This window comes from Lagopus muta, chromosome 1, assembly GCF_023343835.1.
Source record: "Lagopus muta isolate bLagMut1 chromosome 1, bLagMut1 primary, whole genome shotgun sequence".
In the NCBI taxonomy this organism is placed as follows: domain Eukaryota; kingdom Metazoa; phylum Chordata; class Aves; order Galliformes; family Phasianidae; genus Lagopus; species Lagopus muta.
The window spans coordinates 95,364,735-95,386,014 of NC_064433.1; the positions used below are offsets into that span (position 1 = coordinate 95,364,735).

A 21,280-nucleotide genomic window follows, 5' to 3' on the forward strand; every position below is an offset into this window, starting at 1 on the left:
ATTTCTTGAGAAAGAAAAAAAAAAAAAAAAAAAAAAAAAAAAAAGAGAGTTCATGAAAATAGAAACACAGCCAGATATAAAAACAGAATCTTTGAGACACAAATACTAGACCCCATGCAGCTCTGTAATAGCAATTGTCTCTTTTTCTGATTGTTCCTCTTTCCCTTGGCACTCAATCTGAAAGTCCAATTTGCCAGAATAATGTATCTGGTGTGAGAGACAATTTCTACGATTGAAGTAACTGTTTCTTAGCAACCAGAGATGCTCTAGGAAAAGATTTCATTTTCCCCCATACCCACTGAGATACAGAATAATTGTCAAGATAATTATAACACATTTGTGATCATTTCTGTAGTTTTTATATAATTATTTACTGGACTGCTCAATAAAATGGAGTGTTAATTGACCACATCAACAAGGATTCATGCCTGATTTATAGATAGCCACTGGAAATCAGAATGAAATACAGTTGCAGTTGACCAGGGTTACAGATTTCTAGCCTTGTAAACACATTGCTATTTTTTATTTGCATCATTCTAATAACAAGAGGGAGCCTTAGCTCCTTACTTTCCCCTCCTCCTCTGAGGTTGTGGTGCTGTTGTAACAGGCACTGCACAGACTTGCAGAAAGACAGCTTGTGACTTGAAAACCTTGCTACAGAGATACACAAACCACAAGAAAATAGATGGTTGTACTTCTCAGAATTTAGAGGAAACTGAGCAAAGGGAGGGACAAGAAACAGGTGCTCTGAGACACAATTTTAACAGGTTGTTAAGAAAGCCCCATAATCCTCTTTCTCAGTGTTGGAAGACAAGCCAAAAAGTGTTTCTCATGCCCACACCGTTAGGGGCACGCAGATAAGCATCTCCTTTCCATGGGCTGTGGCTACAGGATGTTGTAAGCTGATTTTAACCTACGCTGCTATCCCTCCTTTGCTCTGAAGAGAGCACAGGACACTGTTAGCCATTAACAGGGGATAGAAAATATGACTCCTATTATCAAAATAATGAAGATGCATATTGAATTAGTAGTCTGTAATTGTGAAAAGTCATTAAAATGTAGGATATGTAGCTACAAAAAGGTATCTTATTCTTACAGCCGAAAGACTTGACCTCTGTACTAGAAGAGGAATTGTTCCTAATGTCATTTGCTCTCTTTGTCGATCAGTGCAAATCTCCAGGATTAAGCTAATATTAACAGTTCTCACACTCAGTCTACTGGATATTTGCTTTTTCAGGTGAATATGACTGTCTATGGAAGACAAAAATCTCTGACAGTGTCACTGCATCAATATTATTTACTTATAGAAAATTAGCTGCCCTTCACATTCCAACCGTTTTTATCACCTTCTGCCTTCCAAACTCTTCTATTATGATTGGATACCAAAACAGTGTATTACTGAATTATAGTTTCTCTCTGGTTTGTGTGTCAAATTGGCCCTGGGCTTTAGTCTCCCAGGTAGCTGCAACATTGTTTAGTAAACCTTCTGTGAATGATTATGGTAAATCTTGCTTGCAGCAGTTTCTGCTCCTGCTAGCATTTTTTTCACCCACCTGCCTGTGCTTTTCTTTCTTGTCTTTATTTTTATTTTTTTCTGATTTTCAATTTCTTTTCTTACCCTACACCCTACAGCCTAGTAGGCTGTCATAATACTGTCATAATACACTTCTTTATCCCTGCTATTTCTCTATATAGTCACTGATACAGTATGATTTTCAAACCTCCCAAGGTAAGTAATTTTCTGCTAAAAACTTTGGTACTAACAATCCACAAAAAACAAAAATTACAGAGGTATGAACAGAAACAGCTTAATACCGATTTTCATATGAATAGCACTTTGAAAATATAACTATTGTTTTTCCCTTCATTGAATTCCTACAACAAAGGCAGCATCTCAAATGCTGAAGTAAAATCGATGTTCAAACCATGATAAGTACTTTACCAATCTGTGTTCATTTTTTAATTCCTTATTTAAAATTAAAAAATAATAATAATAATAATAATAAAATCTTAATGGTTTAACTTAGTAGAAACAGGTACAAATGCAGTACAACTGTGTGGATAAAGACACACTGAAAACCAGCATGCAGTATCAGCATTAAACACAAATTTTCAAGGCTTTGGAGGAAAATGGGAAAAAGACAGTAGATTTGCACATTTAAATTAATTGCTAATGAAGAATAGCATCTCTCTGAGTTGACTTTTCGTATCAGTGGACACTATATGACTCTGGCTCCACACCACTGCCCAAGGGAGAGGAATTTACTCAAGAAAACTGCTACTAGAACTGGCACAAAATCTTGAAATAGCTCAAATTTATAACATTCACGCTCAGTAAAGAAATAAAAGACACTGTTTGTTTATTCAGCCATTGACTGAATATTGTCTTATGTATCCTCAGAATTCTTTATACAATCATAAATTATGCATGTACAGGAATCACTTCAATTACAAGTGAAAGCAATCATTTCCAAAATGGAATACGGCAACTGTTTAATACCAGAAAGCATTGCTCCAAAACACTTTCCATAGGAGCAGTGAAAATTATCTTGACTTATTTAGGCATATTTAGGTGAGTAGTAACTGAATCTTAGCTTGGACACTCAGAATAATAAGTTTTATAAAATATATAATGGCAGGAAAGACTAACTGTCAAACAGAAACTTTGATTTTAAGTAGCATATAAATAAGGGCTTTGGTTACTAGCTACATACCTCAGAAATCCAAAGTAATATTCAAAGTAGGGCTTTGGTTTTGAATTAATGGCTTGATCTGACTTCCCCCTATTTCAAAACCTTGCTTCATATATGGAACAGTAACTTCTGCAGCTTTTGGGGCTTCTGGGTTGAGACATATTTTAGTTAGTCAGATCAACTGCTGATCTCTCCTAATTTACACCACTAAGATAGATTTCTTGCTATTATTGCAAAGGAACCAGTTCAAACCTAAGTGACCCCCCTTTAAACTAACCATATTATTACTTTTAAAATAGTTCTCCTTTTTTGTTTCTTTGTTTGTTTTCTTATGGAATCTGTTCCAGCAACTTGTCCCAAAAATTGAATTATTAGTGGTTTACAGCGATCTTGTAAAGTGTGATATATGTAGTCAGCATTCAACTAAGTTTACTGCATTGAAAATTTACCTTTGCAGAAAATTTATCTGAATGCTAGATTACCAGTATCAAACTGTATAATCCTTTCACTCATTTCTATACAACAGAGAAAAGCTTTGTTTTTAACTATTGTACTTTCAGAGAGCAAGGTTCTTCCTACTTAAATGCAATTTTAAAAACATACTTACTATCCTGTCCATTGGACTAGGAGGAGACTGGTGAAATATCACCAGATGACAGGCTTTTTCACATTTTTTTCTCCAGGAGCTTGATCACATAAATGAAAGTTCCACTCCCTAATATTATTAGCTGTTTTGTTTGTTTCTTGTGTGCTTTTTGTTTTTCCATTTGTTTTTTTGTTTTTGTTTTTGTTTTTGTTTTTGTTTTTGTTTTCCCCTAAAGTAAATGGATTTTGTGTGATTTCTCCATTTCTCCCTGGATGTTCTTTCCAGCATTTTGTTTTTCTCACATTTAAAATCGCATTTAATTACTTTTATTTTTATCCCTTGTGAGTGATACAGAAGTTTTGGCTTTGCACAGAAAGAATTCATTCTGCCAGTCAAAAGTCTATTCCCACCTTCCATCACTATACCAACAAAACTGCAGTAGGAAAAGACTTTGCTTGTTTCAGTGTTTATTATCAGACCACTGAAAAGTTTTCTGTGTTTTCTATGAATCTAAATATCATTAAGCCATTAAACAGTTGTAGGTTCAGTGTAGCGTGAAAAATGTCGTTTAATTCTGTGTTAGCATTAACCACACTGCAGAAAATTACTGACCTTAGTAAAAGATAGTTGTAAAATGCTAATTCTCTTTTTCTAGTTATTTTAGCATCAAGAAACAGTCTCATAAGCTTACATACTTAGCCTCCTTGGAGAAAACCTATGAGATTAGAAGTAAAAATGTCAGTTGCTTATAGAATTAAGCAGTAGGAGTTTTAAGCAAGTAGTACTGGAATTTATCCCAAAGCATTCAGTAACCCATAATTTATTTAAAAGGAAAAAGAAGTATGAATGCATATACATGAAGCTGAAGGCAAACACATAATTCTTCCTCATCACATTGGATATAGCTGTTTTACTATGTTGGTTTGCCCTTTTGTACTTACTACATCAAAGAGGCATTATACCTCTAGTTTGTTAAGACTCATCTGGAAAGGTATTCACAGTGAGGTCAAGCAAGAAAACCTACAGCTGCTCATTGACAACTGCAAAATCCGGGATTTAAGTTATTTAGAAGGCTCTGTGAAAGTGTATGTGCTTACATGATAAAGATAGAAGGAACTGGCCAAGGAGTAAGGGGGTAAATATGTCACATGCAATCAACAGGAAGTCAGTTTTTAGCATGAGAAATGAGCCTAGGAAAAGGGGAAGAGCGGAGGGAAGTTGTTACAGTTTTTGGTTTGTTTCTCACCCTCCAACTCTTCTTTAATTGACAAAAAAAATTGAACTAATTTTCCATAAGTTGAGTCAGTTTTGCCAATGACACAATAATTTTCCTGTCTCTATCTCAACTCATTCCTATCCTATTTTCTTCTCATGTTCTGGTGAGTAGGAGCATTGAAAGGTTCACTGACTATATTGTCATAGCTTTTTGGAAAGTGTATTATGGGCCAATTTGCATTACATGACTATTTAGGAGATGGCTATTTCAGCAAATGACATTTATTTTTTTCACCTGGCTACATCACTGCTCTGGCTGTATGCAAGTGCCTGACTTTCTTCTTCCACCATCTGAGACTTTTGAACATTTCTTAAATGACATCCATGTGATTGATACCTAAATGAGAAGAATCATTGACTCAAAAGCTAGATTTAATAAAATGACAATTTTGTTCAGTTGCCATATTGGATTCAAATTTTTCATTTATAAAGTCAGAAGGAAAGCCACCAATTTATGTGATGAGGACTTAATTTAACATTTCATCTATAAAACTGCAGTACATAAAGTTAGCTACATAAATCATTAGTGCTCGAAATCTGCTGAAAAATGGTCAGCACTTTAAAAGATCTGCATCATCTACTCCAATCCACGGTAATGCCAAATTGGATGGAATATAAATTTTTCTTCTGTGCAAACAGAATGAAGTCTGACAGCATTTATTCTTAAGGTGTAGTCTGTTCCCAATAGCATGTATTAAGGAAGTAATTAAGGAAATGTCTCAGAGTGCTAGGTTGCCAGAATAAGGCAAAAAAGGTATAAAACCAATAGCTCTTGAAATAAGATTGCTGCACTGTTAAATCAGAAGGAAGCCAGATCCCATTAAATGACAATATTTCTTCATCCCAAACAGTGGAAGATACAGTGGAAGAAAGAAGAAAAAATAAATTAGGAAATTCTAGCAAATAGCAAAGTAGTCGAAAATCTTTGAGAATACTTTCCTAATGAAGAAATCCTGCATATGCAGACTATTCCTACATATTGGCATTCTATAGCTATATGATATAATTTACATTATGTGATGAGGACTTAATTTGCATTAATTGATCTATTCTCCCCTGCCAAAAAAAAGACACATTCTTAGTTTTTATTCAAAAATTTCCAATGACATAAATACTCAGTTGGATTTTCTCTCATTCACCTCAATGTTTGCATTTGTCTTCCAAACATCAATTAATCTAAGAAAAGAGACACTTCTACTCAAATACTGAATGTTCTTTAAGACACAAGGCATCATTTAATTATTTATTTTATTTCTTAAATTCAGGGTACTATACTGACTGCTGATCATAGTACTGGTTGCCTCCTCCAAAGAACTCACACAGATTTGTGTGTCACGACTTCCCTTTACTAAGTCTAAGCTGACTCTTAAACAATATCACTCAGTCTTATTATCCTATTTTCTATTATTCCATTTTCAAGGTCTCAGCTGGCACTGTAAGGATCTCTGATTTCCTTCCATAAGTTTCTCCACAGTGTCCCACTGTCAGCTAACTGCATTACTCTAGATCTGCTTTCAGAGAGGTGCTCATTCTAAAAATGAAGTTTACCTGTACAGCTTTTCTGATGAGATTGCTTCAAGCAGAGTGCTTCTCTTCTGTCAGCTCACAGACATTTGTCTTCCGAACAACTAAAAGTGGTGCATTACAGTTTCACTATTTGCCAGTCCCTCCCATCAGGAGCCATCAATAGGCTGTACAGCAGCCTGGGCCATCAGTGAGTGCACCATGCACCTCCTCCATCCCTTGGCTCTGGCTGGTCACATGAATATGAATGCTAATGAGCATGAACAGCAGTGTGCATGGCAGCTGAGTCAGGATATGGTTTGGCCAAGATGGAGCACAGAGAGTAAGAGCGGAACAAAAGGGCCAAGGAAGTGCTGCTTTTCACTGCAGTTTGTTCCTTTGTAACAGTGGCAGCTCTGGGCCTTTGCTGGGCTCCTTATTCTGTTCTTTGGGCCACGCTGGTGGCTCAGGAAAAAGAACTATGAGACAGAGGGCAGCAGCAAGCCGGGCAGCTTCACAAGCAAGGAAGGAAAATGACAAGGTAGAAGACTGATTCTGATGATGCATGAGATCTGGGCAGTTTTGGCTAATTATCTCCAGTGGACAGTGTCATAAGTGTGAGGTGATGGAGGAGATGGTGAAATACTATTTTGGGTCCTGCTGAGAAACACCTCCAAGCCATTGTTGCAGCTCTACAAAAGCTGAAGTGCCCATGAAGATAATCCCTTCTACCTTCTACTCATGCCCCTAAAGCTTCCCCCTGAGACACACCTTCCTGAGCATGGAGTAGGCTGCAACCAGCTCCACCAGCAGCACAGTGCGACCAGAAAAGAACACTGTGGCAGAGATGCCGTTTGTTGGGCATGTGGCTAGGCATGTCTGTAATGAGCATGTATGTATTCATAAATATGCATAAAGACATGTGCAATTAACAGAACTATTAGCATTGAATCTCTTTTACGCCTCTGAGAAGATCAGTGCAGAATCACATTGATTTTGTTTCATTATTAGTACAGTTGCATAAAATTATGTCTATACTTCTCTTAGAATGCTCATCAATACTCACTGCACATTCTACAGTTATATCAATGTTCTCTTCTGACAACTGTGACCTTTGAATTTATTTCAGAACAGAAGATATTAATTGACTCAAGCCACACCCTAGAAGCAATCTGGAATTGTTGCTTATCAGATTTCTCAGGCAGTAGATTTTCAAACTATCATTAATAGAGAGAAAGAAATCATGTGTGATGAATGTTCATAGAAAATTCTGCAGAAAACATAAGGATATTATAGCATTGGATTTGTTCTGCAACAAGTTCCTGCCTATCCTCATAGCACATATTGCACTGATATTTTCAAATTATGCTTTCAGTTTTCTTACAACATGCACATCAGTTTTGCATCAACCTAGATGTAGTTAAATCACTGATGAAGCTTCATGTTTGTTCTTAGTTCAGAAGAAAAATATGCTTATTTTCTGATTTGCATTCAAGATAAGTGCTTTTGCATGGGGCAATACAAAGACCTAAATGTAGTGCTTTTGTCAGTGTTGTTACAAGAACTTTGCAGTTCTAAAAGTTCCATTGAAAGATGTGGCAAAATGAGGGAAAAATATTTATGTCTTCATCATTCTGATCAACACTTAGATCTATTCCATGTGCTCTTCCTAAAGCTACTACATCTGGAGTGAAAGAGAAAAAGCTACAATTGGAATGGGCTGAAAAAGACTGAGCAGGAGTTTCAGACATCCTTCAGTTATCTTCAAAAGAAACATATGGACTCGTCAACTGCTACTTTGAATTAGGCAAGACAACTCATCTTAGGAAGAAATAGTTTAGAGGAGGAATTATAAATAGATTAGAAAATCACAAAGTTTTTGTTTCTGTTTTTTTTTTTAGTTTAGTTCAATAGAACTTCCTTTGTACATGTATTAAGCACTGCAGCTCTAACAAGCCAGGCTTTCACATCTCCGAGGGTTCCCAAGGCCTGGAATATTCATCTGAATTTATTAACAACTGTACAGCTCTGCTATCAGTACTTTGATGGATGAATATTTTCCTTTATGTTTTTATTTGTCTTCACATTCTTTATACAGATGTTTTCATATCTCGAGGTCACATGGTGTCATATTATATGTTGCAATTCAGTTATTCTAAGGTTGCTGTTGTTATCTCACTGCCTTTTTCTTTATTTCCAAATGATGTGTAATACAGCAAGTTTCTGTTCAGACCCAAAATAATAACAAGGTCTGACAGTTTTTGCCAGGATTTTTCTGCCCAGCAACTGCATTCACATTGGAAAAATGGAGCAACTTAAGTAAATAAGGTAATGACAGTTTTTTCTCTCCTCCTAGCCAAAATATCAACTATGCTGATTAAATTAAGTGCATTGTTAAGAATAGAACACTTTAGGTATATTAAGAGATGGCAGACGCTCAATACATTTCTAGAGGCAATTGTGTAGAATTTAGATTAGTTGTTCTGGAGCTGGAAAGTCCCAGCACCGTCATTTTGAGGCTTTAGATATCAGCATTTCCAATACTAGTATTTTCTGGTGATTGCTGGTAGGGAACACGAACATTCTGAAGCTGACCTTTATCAGAACTGTGAAGGAGAATTTATTTGGTTCACGTATCCCTAAGGTGGAAACCATCATTTTATAAAGTCCACCTAGTATAACATGAAGGCTTTCTGTTTTGACAAAGGCAACATAAGAGCTGCAGATGTGAATTACACCATCACTTGCTGTGGTCCTAATGGCATAATTGAAAGACGAATCACTGCAGTCATCTTTCAAATCATAAAAAGCTGTTAATTTATACTTATTTTTATGAGACATCTTAAGTGTGAAAAAGCCCAGCAGTCATTTATCTGAAGTGTTTTCCAGCTTTGTTGTGTGCTACAGTCTTGATGATGACTCAGTGCTGTGCAGGTAATCTGAAGAGTTTGTTTTGCTATAGTTTCATGAAATAGCAACTAACTTAGTAATAAGTTTATTAATGACATGGTAGGATACTACTTCAGTAAATGTAAGTCTGAGATTAATATTTCTCCTCATTTTTGTGAAGAAGTCAGAGTTAGCAACTAGCCTGTTGAAAATGAATGGATCATTATACTACTTATCACTGACATAATAACACTTCTGCAGTTTATGATTTATACAAGTAATCAAGTACAGCATCATACTGACCCAAGAAAGACAAGATGCACTCCTTTCCACTCCTTTCCACTGATGAAGTGACAGCAGAACTAACCTTTTGTGCCACAGGGTATTTAAAACTCTATCTTTTGACACTGGAGGAATTAGTCAGTCATGCATGAGTAACCCTGCTGTTACTGATGGGATTTTTATTACACAGTTGACCATAGCATAGTGTTATTAGTATCAAGCAGAGACATTTAAATGATCTGACATGGTGTGATACTTCTCCAAGAAAATTCTGCAGTATCTGCTGTTATCCTCTGAACTTTCTCGTCAGTTTCTTGAAGAGCAGGTGCCATTAGCATTTGTTTCCCACCCTTCATCTCATTAAGGCTTTTTGTTTCTCCTTTTTTTCATATTTGGGAGCACACCAACAATGGTGTCTTAGTGAATGCATTAGATAGTGAAGCAGGAATGATAAATTTCAACTTGTATTATCAGCACATTCTCTTACATTATATCAATATGATCACAGAATGAAGAACAAGAAGAAACCTTATGAATAGTTAATTAAATCTAAGAAAGGTTTTCTCAGGAAAAAAAAAAAAAAAAAAAAAGCAGCAATCCTATGCCTAAGAAATTAATTATTTTAGGCAGGGATGAGAGGTAGTGAGAAAATCAAAAGCCAAAAATCCTTCTGCTTCTGCTTTGTCTTGCAACTAAATGCACATACAAACTCTCTGGAAATTTTTGGAGATCCACTTACTTCAGTGACTGCTACTTTTACATTCAGTACTTGTTGATCTATTGCATAGACAAAAGAAGCTGCACATGTAGCCTCCTGTATTTGGGTCATATATATATATATATAATATATAGATAGATAGATAGATCGTGTACTTCTTCAGTGAAAATTTAAGGAGTGAGAATGAGATCCATCAAAAGAAGGGGACTAAGATTTCCTAATTTAGCCATTCAAATAATTTCAGATCTTCTCTGAAGATAAAAAGTGGTACTTTAAAGTGTCATTCTTTAGGCCTTTAATTAGGATAAGGAGAAGGATGTTTAAAAACTGCTTATTTCTCAGTTGAGTATAAGGAAAATCTGACATAACTAGCTTACATGTAGGTGTTGTGCTGTAAATATCTCAAACTTTCTTTTTAAAGAAAAACACAAATTTCTCCTAGGATTAGCTTCATTTACTTCTAAACTGAAAATTAGTTCATTTACTTCTAAATTAGTCTTTGTATTAGATTGGCCAGTACACTTCTGGCAATTCTCTTGTCTTCACTGGAGCTGCAATAATTTATACAATTTATGCAACCCAGTAAGAACAGTCTTCATCTGTAAGCACTTCTATGACCTTAGGACGAATTGCTCTGAAAATATATAACATGAACATGAATAACAGGACTAGGTCATACTTAAGAAAGTAGTTTGCTTACATTCTTCATTTATGTGCACTTAATTGTATAGATATGTATTACTTTCATTTTGCCATTGTCATTTTGAATTTCCATTCTAGTCAAAAGTTAGACAAGATTTAAATTTTAACAGATTTATTGTTTGGAATTCTTTTTCTCCTCTGTGTTTAAATTATCGTTATACTTAAAGTTCTTTTTAAATATTGAGAAGATAATTATTGATATATTATTGTACCACTGTATTATTACTTTGATTAAGAAAAGAATAATTGGAACAGCAAAGAGTATAACAATGAGAAGCCAGAATTTAACTACTAAATAATGAATGCCAACTCTTAATTTACAGTTATGAGCTAAACTCTCCCATTCCACATATCAATATTTCATATATATTTTGAAGAAATTTAAGGAAACGCTGAATGTGCATAAAATATACAGATAGCTAGTAATATCAAAGGGAAGAATTTCACGTATACATAAATCAATTTTAGCAATGTGTATATGAGGCAAAGGGAACATTTTTGATATTTTGAACGAGTAATGTGTTCAGTTGCTGCCTTGGGAATAATTTAATTTTTAAAATGTAAAGAGCTTTTCCACAGCACTGCAGAAGCAATAAAATAATTAATATTTCCAGCCTCTCAGCTTCACACATAAAGCTAGGACATGCTACACTCTAAGGAGTATATTCTGTTGAAGTACATTGTTGAGCTCAAAATGGCTTTTTTCCAGGTATTCCACCAACATTTACATTTTCTAAAGACATGCAGAATAGATGTTTGTTTAGCTGGATTTCATTATTTGTGTGAAATGTACAGGGGTTTTGGGGAAGGTCATGCTTAACCAACCTGGTGGCCTTCTATGATGGAGTGATGACATTGGTGGACTGATGTCGTTTACCTGGACTTGAGCAAGGCCTTTGACATGGTCCCCCACCACATCCTTATTTCCAAATTGGAGGGATGTGGATTTGATGGGTGGACCACTCAATGGATAAGAAACTGGTTAAAAGGCCACAGACAGAGGGTGGTTATCAATGGTTTGATGTCCAGATGGAGGCCAGTAATGAGCAGCGTCCCCCAGGAGTCTGTCTTGGGACCGGTGCTCTTAGACAACTTTATCAATGACATCGATGGCAAAATCGAGTGCACCCTCAGCAAGTTTGCTGGCAACACCAAGCTGAGTGGTGCAGCTGACATGGTGGAAGGAAGGGGTGCCATTCAGAGGGACTTCAACAGGCCTGAAAGGTGGACCTGGGTGAACCTAATGAGGTTCAACACAGAAAAGTGCAAAGTTTTGCACTTGGGCCGGAGGAATCCCAGATATCCCAGTCACAGACTGAAAAGAGCAGCCCTGCAGAGAAGGACCTGGGGTCCTGATGGATGAAAAGCTTAACATGAGTCAGCAGTGTGCCCTTGCAGCTCGGAAAGCAAATGGTATCCTGGTCTCCATCAGAAGAGGGGTGGCCAGCAGGGACAGGGAGGTGATTGTCCCTCTCTACTATGCTCTTGTGAGGTCCCATCTGGAGTACTGTGTCCAGGTCTGGAGCCCCCAATACAAGAAAAAAAGAGAGCTGTTGGAGAGGATCCAGAGGAGGGCCACAAAGATGACCAGGGGAGACTGGAGAACCTTCCCTAAGAAGACAGGCTGAGGAAGCTGGGCTTGTTCAGCCTAGAGAAAAGAAGGCTGTGGGGTGATCTCATTGCAGCCTTTCAGTACCTTAAGGGAGCCTACAAAGAGGAGGGGAATCAACTCTTTGAAAGGGTTGATAACTGCAGGAGAAAGGGAAATGGTTTAAGTTGAGGGAGAGAAGATTTAGGTTGGATGTCAGGGGGAAATTCTTTACAGAGAGAGTGGTGAGGTGCTGGAACAGGCTGCCCAGAGAGGTTGTGGATGCCCCATCCCTGGAGGTGCTCAAGGCCAGATTGCATGGGATCCTGGGCAGCCTGGTCTAATATTAAATGGGGTGGTTGGTGGCCCTGTGGCAAGAGGGTTGGAGATTCATGATCCTTGAGGTCCCTTCCAAACCTGGACATTCTCTGATTCTGTTTTCAAAAAAGTGGAGTCCAAGGGGAATGTCAGGTACAGAGATGCATTACTTCATAGAGACACAAAAAACAGCAGAAATAACAACACAAGACCTCACTGCATCTAAGTAGCATGTACTGAGAAAAACTGGATCAGGAAAGGAAAAATGAGCAATAGTCATTGTTAGACCTTCCCTTCAAACAGGTTAGGATGACCAACCTCATAACAGTCTTTGAAACATTTCACATTTTATTGTTTAAGCACTTCACTCAACTAGTAGCCCCACTGATTACAGTGTAGATAAAAGACCATTTCATTAAAAGTAAATGGCAGAATACAACTTCCAAACTAATTATGCCTGTTAATTTCTAAGTCTGAATATTATACTTCAAACCATAATTGTGGCTACAGTGGCTGTGAATTTTGAGATATTTGCATTAATTGCAAGCAATAATTTAAATTGTGTTGCATATTTTTGTTTATATATTCAGAATGAGATATATAGTAAATTGCTTCAGTTTCTATTAAAAAAGTCTCTAGTTTATGTAAAAAGGAGCACTTGCACAACAAAATTTTTCAGTACTACTGCCCCAACAAACATCAAATAAGAAAATAAATAATAATAAAAAAGAATTCTGTACCAAATGTGAATGCCATTATTATTGAGCTTTTTCACCTTTATTTTTTCCCATGTTCATGATTGACAGATGTGTAAAAACGATATCCCTTCAACCAATCCCGTCCTTTAGTGATCTCGGTAATTTTTTGCTTTGTCAATCACACTCTGGTGAGATACTAATGAAGGTGTTTCTATTGCCTGAAACCAAATGCAATATTTTAACTTATAATCAATTTTGATTCACATTGGACTGGTTTGATATAACACAGTGGATCTACACAGTCACATAGTAGACTATCTAAATATCTATTGAGAATTCCAGATCTCAAAAATTTTTCCTAAACTATTTTCACTTTTGGTGTCCTGAAAGTATAACTATGTTTTAACAGTCTTTTTACATGCAGGAAATTGGGGTGTGAGATGTGATATTCCATTTTCTTGAGTAGACCTTGTACAATATTTGAACCAATACAGTAGTAGACATTATTTCACATATAACTCTTTGCCTTCTCAAGCAAAATAGGGCTGATTCTATCAGCTTTTTGTTCACATAATGTCTCAAGTAAGTTACAAAATAATTAAATACAAATACACACATTCTAGGCTTCCATATATACTGCTATATAAAACAATGCATCACATAATATTATGTTCATTCAGCTATGGATATAGGAATGTGACCTATGATGTATGAAGTGCTTGGGAAAAATAATGTCTGAAAAGGTGTGCATTGCAGAAATTTGTGTATCTATTGACTTTGAAATTACCTAATTGGTCATTATGAAATGGACCAAAGTGAAAATGAGAAGGGCTGCAAGCAAGTGCTACTGATTTAAAAGCTTTTTTTTTTTTTTTTTTCTTCCCAATAATGTTTGACAAAGGTCTTTCATACCTTTTAAGTTTTTCTGCCTGCATTATAGGCAGCAGTTAATGGCCCTTCTGTGTTACAAACCATCCCATATTATGAGATCTTCAACAAGACAAGAAAATAGACTGTACTAAGAATAGAAAAGAAAAAGTCAATATTTGCAGGACGTTATTCATTTACATTTCTCCAACGAGGCCAATACAAAAATTGCAAAGCCTAATCAGAATCTGTTTGTAACAAATATGTAAGAATTTAAAACACAAAATACTGAAACATCCAGTGTTTTCACAGATGTGAAGAAATAGTAAAAATAAGCCTCTTGAAATTATATTTTTGATTTTCAAACACTGTCTTTTGTTCCACGTTATGTGGCCTTACTCCCACTTGCTAGCAACTTAGGTTTGCAGGAAAAAGGCACACTGGAAAAATACAAACAGAACTAACAGGAGTAGCACGAAGGGCAAAATGCACAATGAGATGGAAAGAGGCCAAAGAGAACTTCAATACTGAGTACTTTATACATTTCACCTTGGTTGAGTTAATGGTTTCCAAGTGAATTGATCCAAAGTTGTTTTCCATAGTAGTATTAGAATAAAAAGGTAAAACACACATAGTAAATCAAGCTGTTGGTCTAAGATAACTTGGACAACTGCAAACAAAGGATGCTATGTTGAATGTATCACACTTTTGTTACTTTAGGCTCTCTTACTAAAAATAGCACTGTATCTGTTTATGAGCTGTATGTTCTACATTGTCAAGGACAGCGCTGTTGGAAGGTCCTTCTTTCTTTTCTCTTATTCTGCTGCCAGGCAATTAGTCTTAGCAGGAGAAATGGAGAATTTATTTCTCCTTGAATCATACTGAGATTCACACACCGAAGAAGCAATTTTGTAGTCCTGAATTATGAACTGATCACATGACCTTGAAGCTGCCTGAGTTAGGAAGCAGCTCCTATTCACAACTTGACAAAATATCGTATTTGTCTCTAAGCAGCAGTGAAAGGGGAGGCTGTAAATGCTCCACTGCACCAACCATCTGAGCCATCAGTCCTGAAGAGATATGATTCTTCTTAGGATCCAAAAGCAGGTAAACAATTAGAAAGGTGCTGCTCACCCAGACAGGCATCGTGTACTCCAGAGCAAATACTTAGGCACATCACACTAGAAGTCCGACATTCCACCAGCAAACCTGGCCAAGCCTCATTGTACAGTCCAGTGTTAATGATACAGCATATGACATGGAAGTGAGGGAGGGAGGGAGGGAAGGAGAGAGGGAGGGAGGGAGGGAAGGAGGGAGGGAGGGAGGAGGGAGGGAGGGAGGGAGGAAGGAAGGGAGGAAGGGAGGAAGGGAGGAAGGGAGGGAGGGAGGGAGGAAGGCAGGAAGGCAGGAAGGCAGGCAGGAAGGCAGGCAGGAAGGCAGGCAGGAAGGCAGGAAGGCAGGAAGGCAGGAAGGCAGGAAGGCAGGAAGGCAGGAAGGAAGGAAGGAAGGAAGGAAGGAAGGAAGGAAGGAAGGAAGGAAGGAAGGAAGGAAGGAAGGAAGGAAGTTTCTATCAGATGCAACAGAAGGCAAGATTAAGATAAAAAATGTGCCATCTGTTCTTGGTAGATGAAGAACTAAACTGAAAGAGTAACTTTTCTTTTGCACTCATATGGGGAGTTCTAAGGGTTGAACTTAAAAGTTGTTATTCAACATTGCCTGCAGAAATATGAAGAGATTGGATTAAGGACAAAGGAAATCCTCAAAAATGCTAAAAGTGCAGTTAGAGTATTTCTCAAAGGCATATCATTCATTGCATCAATCTACTACAGGAATCTTTATCTCAGCTCTTCTCTATATCTGTGTAGCAATTCCATGGGAAGCAGAAAGAGGAACAGATAATGCCTGTATGTGTCTAGGCCAGCCAGTTCTCCTGGGAGTAGCCCATAGAATGCTGGGAGTTGTTTTGGCTGTTAATTGCTCTAGAGTTAGAAAAAATGGTATTCAGGTTAATTTTCTTCCAGATGTGCAATAATATGAACATGTATTCCCTATGTTGATTCTATAGTAGTAGACAAAAGATCCAAAATATAAAAGGAGACTTGATTCTGATCTCAGGGCACTTTGTCTGTAATAATACTTCTCTAACTGCCAGGGACTTGATCTTTATTTATCCTGCTGTAGCCAGAAATTGATACAATCCCAAAGGAATCAACACAGATTTCACCGTTTGGGTCACTAATCCCAAAAGACCATAATTGTATTTTGCTTTTGCACTTTAGGCATGAAAACTGGAAGCACCTAGTCTCTTTGTGTGGATAAACATGGCAAAAAGAACGAGAGGCAGACACAGACACAGTCTATAAAAAATACATTTCGGAATTTTTATAGATTTAATTGTCAGTCATTTTAAGTGATATAACATAAGCAAATCACTTTCAGTGATGTTTTGGCAATGCACTCAAATTTACTACAAGCTGTGGAATATAGAAAAATAAGCTTGAGAAAAAGCTATTGAAATTCAATATAGGAAGGACAGCTACAAAAAATATATATGTGATAGAAAAAAAACCCACAATGTATTTATTGTGGCTTAATTTGGGAAATAACACAGCAATGTACCAAATATTTCTATTAAATTCCAAGTACTCTGAACTATTTTACATTGCTGACAGGTTGGAAATCAGCACCTTGTAGAAGCAAACCACCAGGGAAGATTTCCAGCTTGATCATAAATAAAGATTTAGCGATTTGACAAAGCAAATTGGAACATGACAAAGAAAGTTTGATCAGCACAAATCATGAAAAATCACCAGCAAAATGCAGAGTTCAAATTCTGTTGTGGTCATGTATATTCTTAGATGTTGCTAAATGAAAAATCTATTAAAGCCACAAAGACACATGACAAGCATGATATCAAATTTGCAATTTAGAAATGAGCAACGTAAATAGTTGTTCCATATTAGTAGAAAGAGTCAGAGGCTAAATCTGAGTTGTCTTTATTTTTTTATTTTTAATTGTTTCTAGTTAAAGAGAAGAGCCAGAAGCTGTTACCAAAACCAAACCTAAACAAAATGGAACTACATTTACTTTGCTAAAACTATAAAAATACAAAGAATTTAAAAAAAAAAAAAAAAAAAAAAAAAGAAAAGAGGGGAGAACGTGAATTAATTCTTCCTGACGAAAATGTAATTCCTAATGTTTTTCCTTGAGAGGTGAGCATGGCCTAGAGAAAATGCTTGCTGAAGTATTGTACATAATAGAATAAAGATCAGTAAACTATGGAAAAAATATCGAAAGAGTTTTAATCAGTTTAAAACAGTTGATGATTTGACACTATATTTTATCTTAGAAATATAGCAAACATGCTAGTTTACATTTTCAAAGAGCTGTATTTGTGGCAGGCACAATTTATGATATTCACACATCTTTTATGGGATATTCTGTAAAATGGACTTCAGGGCTAATGGGTGACAAAAGCAAATTAATGCAGACAAAGAATTCTGATGACTTTGATGAACCTTTATCAAAGATTTTCACACAGTGTGAGAAATGAGGAGAAGAGCAAATTGAAGCAGATGTATGTATGTGTGAGTTTGCCATCAATGAACACATGAAAGGAAACGTCAGCAGTGTGATTCCTAGTGAGCGTATCTTAATTTAGTAAGACAACTTTGATAAACAAGATTATTAACCCAAATAATATTTAGCTAATAAAAGAATAAAACAACATAAAAGTTTCATAAACCGAGAGAACTACAACTCCTAGACGCTCAGTGAGCTACTTGAAACATGGAGAATGTAGAGAGAGTAAGAATATGACAAAAGGAAAGTTATTGTCTAGGAGACACTAGCAAGTGGATGAATATTGGGCCCATTAGAAAGCTTTAATCTGCACTTTCGTTGAACATGAGGGAAAAAGTCTTACTCTCTGTAGCTTATAGTATTATCACCCTCATATGATTGAAATACTTCAACTTCTTCCAGGGAGTCTGAAAGGCAAACATTTTATGCATTCATGGCTATATGAAGAGTGTTTTACACTTACAGTACAAACCAACAAAAAAATCTTTATTGATGCTGTTTCACTTGGGAGGTACCACCACCTTCTCCAGCTGATGCTAAAAAAGCCTCAGCTCTGCTCTCCGTTTCTGTTCAATGCCCTTCAAATATCATGTGAGTAAACAAGGGAATGCTCTCACTGCATATAAACCAGTTGTTTTCTTCATATTTTTTGTGGGATTTAGAACTCCCCTAGGTCCACAGTCAAAAATGTAACAAAGTATGTTTTCAGGTAACGACAGTAAAATTTCGTGCTTTTACAGTAGATGTAAATATCAAGTAGAATAAAATGCTGCAGTAAAGACATTGCCTAGATGTGAATCAGATGTGAGTGATTTACTTATTTCACTCATAAAAAATGAGATGTAAATGTCACTGCTATTACTATATTATTAATAATCTTTTATTTTTACTAGTTACTATTAAGCAAATAACAAAATAATAACTTGAGAAATAAGCTGTCCATAATGTAAAGTACTCTGTGTTCCTAGGGAATGACACAAATCACTGACATCATAACCTTCAGAAAAACCACCCCTACAGTCCTGCTCAACTTGGGTAGAAGTGTGGGTGTCTGAACAGCTGTGAACAGCATATAGCAAACCTAGAACTGCTCCAATACACATAAATGCTGCAGAATGCTTGTTTTAATGCCCATTTTCTACATTTGTTAAGTTAGATTAAAAAATAAACAAAAGCCCACAACATTACATGGTGCAAGAATGGAGTGGAATTTTTTGAGACTTCTCCAGTGTGAAACAAGGTATAATTCAAGGATGTGTTTTCCTATTCATTTATGTGCCTGCAAATGCAGAATGCCTGAAAGTGACAATACAATTGTGTAAAGAGATGGGTTACCTAATTTTTGATTTGCTGCTATTTTAGCTAAAGATGATCTTTCCCCCCCAAAAATGATAATATTTTAAGTTCCTTTTTAACCTCCAGTAAGAAAAAAAATAATTTACTTGATCTGAATAGTATAATGTTATGGTTTAACATAATTATAGTGTCATCTAAGAGCCTCTGGTATTTCACCATATTTTTAGATAAGCATATTTTAAATCATTACCTTCTGTGAGTGCAACACATGAGGGTTATTAATGCCTCCTATTTTGTGATGTTGGCCCACGACATCAGAGGCAGATGTTGGAGGCATATCAGTAGAAGCTGAATCTTCCACCAGTATTCCATTACATGTTTTTGCCGTGTGACAGATGGCAGCAGAGGAGCAGTCTGACAGAATGGCATCTAACATGGGAGTTCTGATGAAACAAAGATGTGTCACTGAATTTCTCTATGTGGAAAAAATGGCACCCACTGACATTCATCAATGCTTGCTGAACATTTATAGATACCAAACAGTGGATGTGAGCACAATGAGGCAGTGGGTGGTGTATTTCAGCAGTGGGGACAGCAATGTGAAAGACAAGCCACATTCTGGATTGCCATACATAGCTTTCACATCATGAAATGGGCATCTCAATCAGTTTATCCCCTTCAATTGGTTAATGGTGGTGACTGTTGAAAGAATAGTGCTTAGTAGATGAGAATTTTCTCTATCAAGTAATGTTATTGTGGTCTTTGTATCTGATGTAGTTTCCATGGAAATAAACAGGAGACGTTACTTTCAAAGTCACCTTCATATATCTGTTCATAAACTGCGCATAGATATCATTGATTTTCCTACTCTGAACTAGTAAAAGAAACAGCGTTAACCAGCAGTTCCACTGGGGTGTAGTCATTTCATGATTACTGGATGTAATTATAAAATAGACAGTGTGGAATCACTCTATTCACTATTTCTCTATTTCAGGCTTCCCGTGCAATTGCTGTAATTAGTAGGCAACAAAGAAAATCTATTTGATTTTGACCCAATAAGCAGTCAAATAACGTTTGTAAAGAAGACCCTGTGAATGATATAGTTTTTTTCCCTTTTTTTTCTTTTTCTTTTTTTCACATGAATTTAAATCTTTGCCTCCCTTCAGCCTGACAACAACTTCTACCATTGTCTACTGTAGAAAAGGTTGTGCCAGTTCCTCCGGGCATGGTCCCAGCTCTGAACCTCAGTAATGTTGTATATATATTAGCAACTCAGTGCTTTCAAGATTTGAATAGCTGAGTATATTTGTTGTGATTGTGAATTTATGCACTGCGAATACTATATCTCACTGATATCTCACAGCCATTTGGAAAATCCCCACTTTGGTCTTGATAACAAAGTCAAAAGTTCATGAATGGATTAGTGAATCCAGAACAATGGTTTTTAAAATTATATGGGTTTCTTTATTTCATTGAAATAAATGAGATTACAATGACTCAGAAGCCTCAAAAATCCTATGAAATGATTAAGGAAGAACCCTACTGAATGTAAAATTGAAGTTTAAGCTTAAAGTTTTTTGATCAAGAACAGGGACTTGATAATATATTTAGAAATACTGATGAGTTCTCTTTTTTTTTTTTTTTTTTTTTTTTTTTCCAGTCTGGAACTCAGAGGGCTTCATGAAGGTAAATAAATATTATCTTTATTTGTATTACAGAGATGTAAAAAAGACTGAACTTTTTAAAGTGAGATATGGATGCAAATTCAAAGTTTTTCCATTAAATTTACCTCTTTCGCTCATATCCACAGAAAGGAAGAATAATTTTAACCATAGAAAAATGCAAAACTGATAGTAATTTTACATTTGTACAGTGTATAATTAGCCTTCAGCCATTGTATCTACTATTGTCTTTTTTCACAGAATTAGTAAATAAGGTCAAACCAAATCATCCGAAGAGGCTGAGGCATTAGTATGTCTTATGAATGAATAGAAATCTGGAACATTTTAGTAGAGTTTGCTTGGAGCTGGATAGCAGTTTAAGTATGGACTTTACTTAACGACCATGAACATTCATTGTTGAACTAGAAGAGTTTGATAAGCAGTATGTTGTGTAGTTGAGACAGTAAGGTAACTCAGTTGTTTTAAGTGCTGAAGCTATTATTGCCTGGAAGCGTAACCATGAAATAATGTTAATGCTAACATCACTCTTAGTGAAGTTAAAGTTGAATCAACAAAGTGACATTTTTTAAAAAGTAAAATAATACTTCAATTTAATAAAAAG

General features: G+C 36.1%; 1 long non-coding RNA gene across 2 annotated transcripts in view; it reads left to right on the forward strand.

The window, feature by feature from the left end:
* The first annotated feature begins 8,273 nt into the window (after window positions 1-8,273).
* The window catches only part of LOC125697836 (uncharacterized), a 34,067-nt gene continuing 21,060 nt past the window's right edge, over window positions 8,274-21,280 (forward strand). For both annotated transcript variants that reach the window (XR_007378955.1, XR_007378954.1), the window contains exons 1-2: window positions 8,274-8,385; window positions 20,658-20,683. This is a non-coding gene — a long non-coding RNA (uncharacterized LOC125697836). The remainder of the gene's footprint in view (window positions 8,386-20,657; window positions 20,684-21,280) is intronic.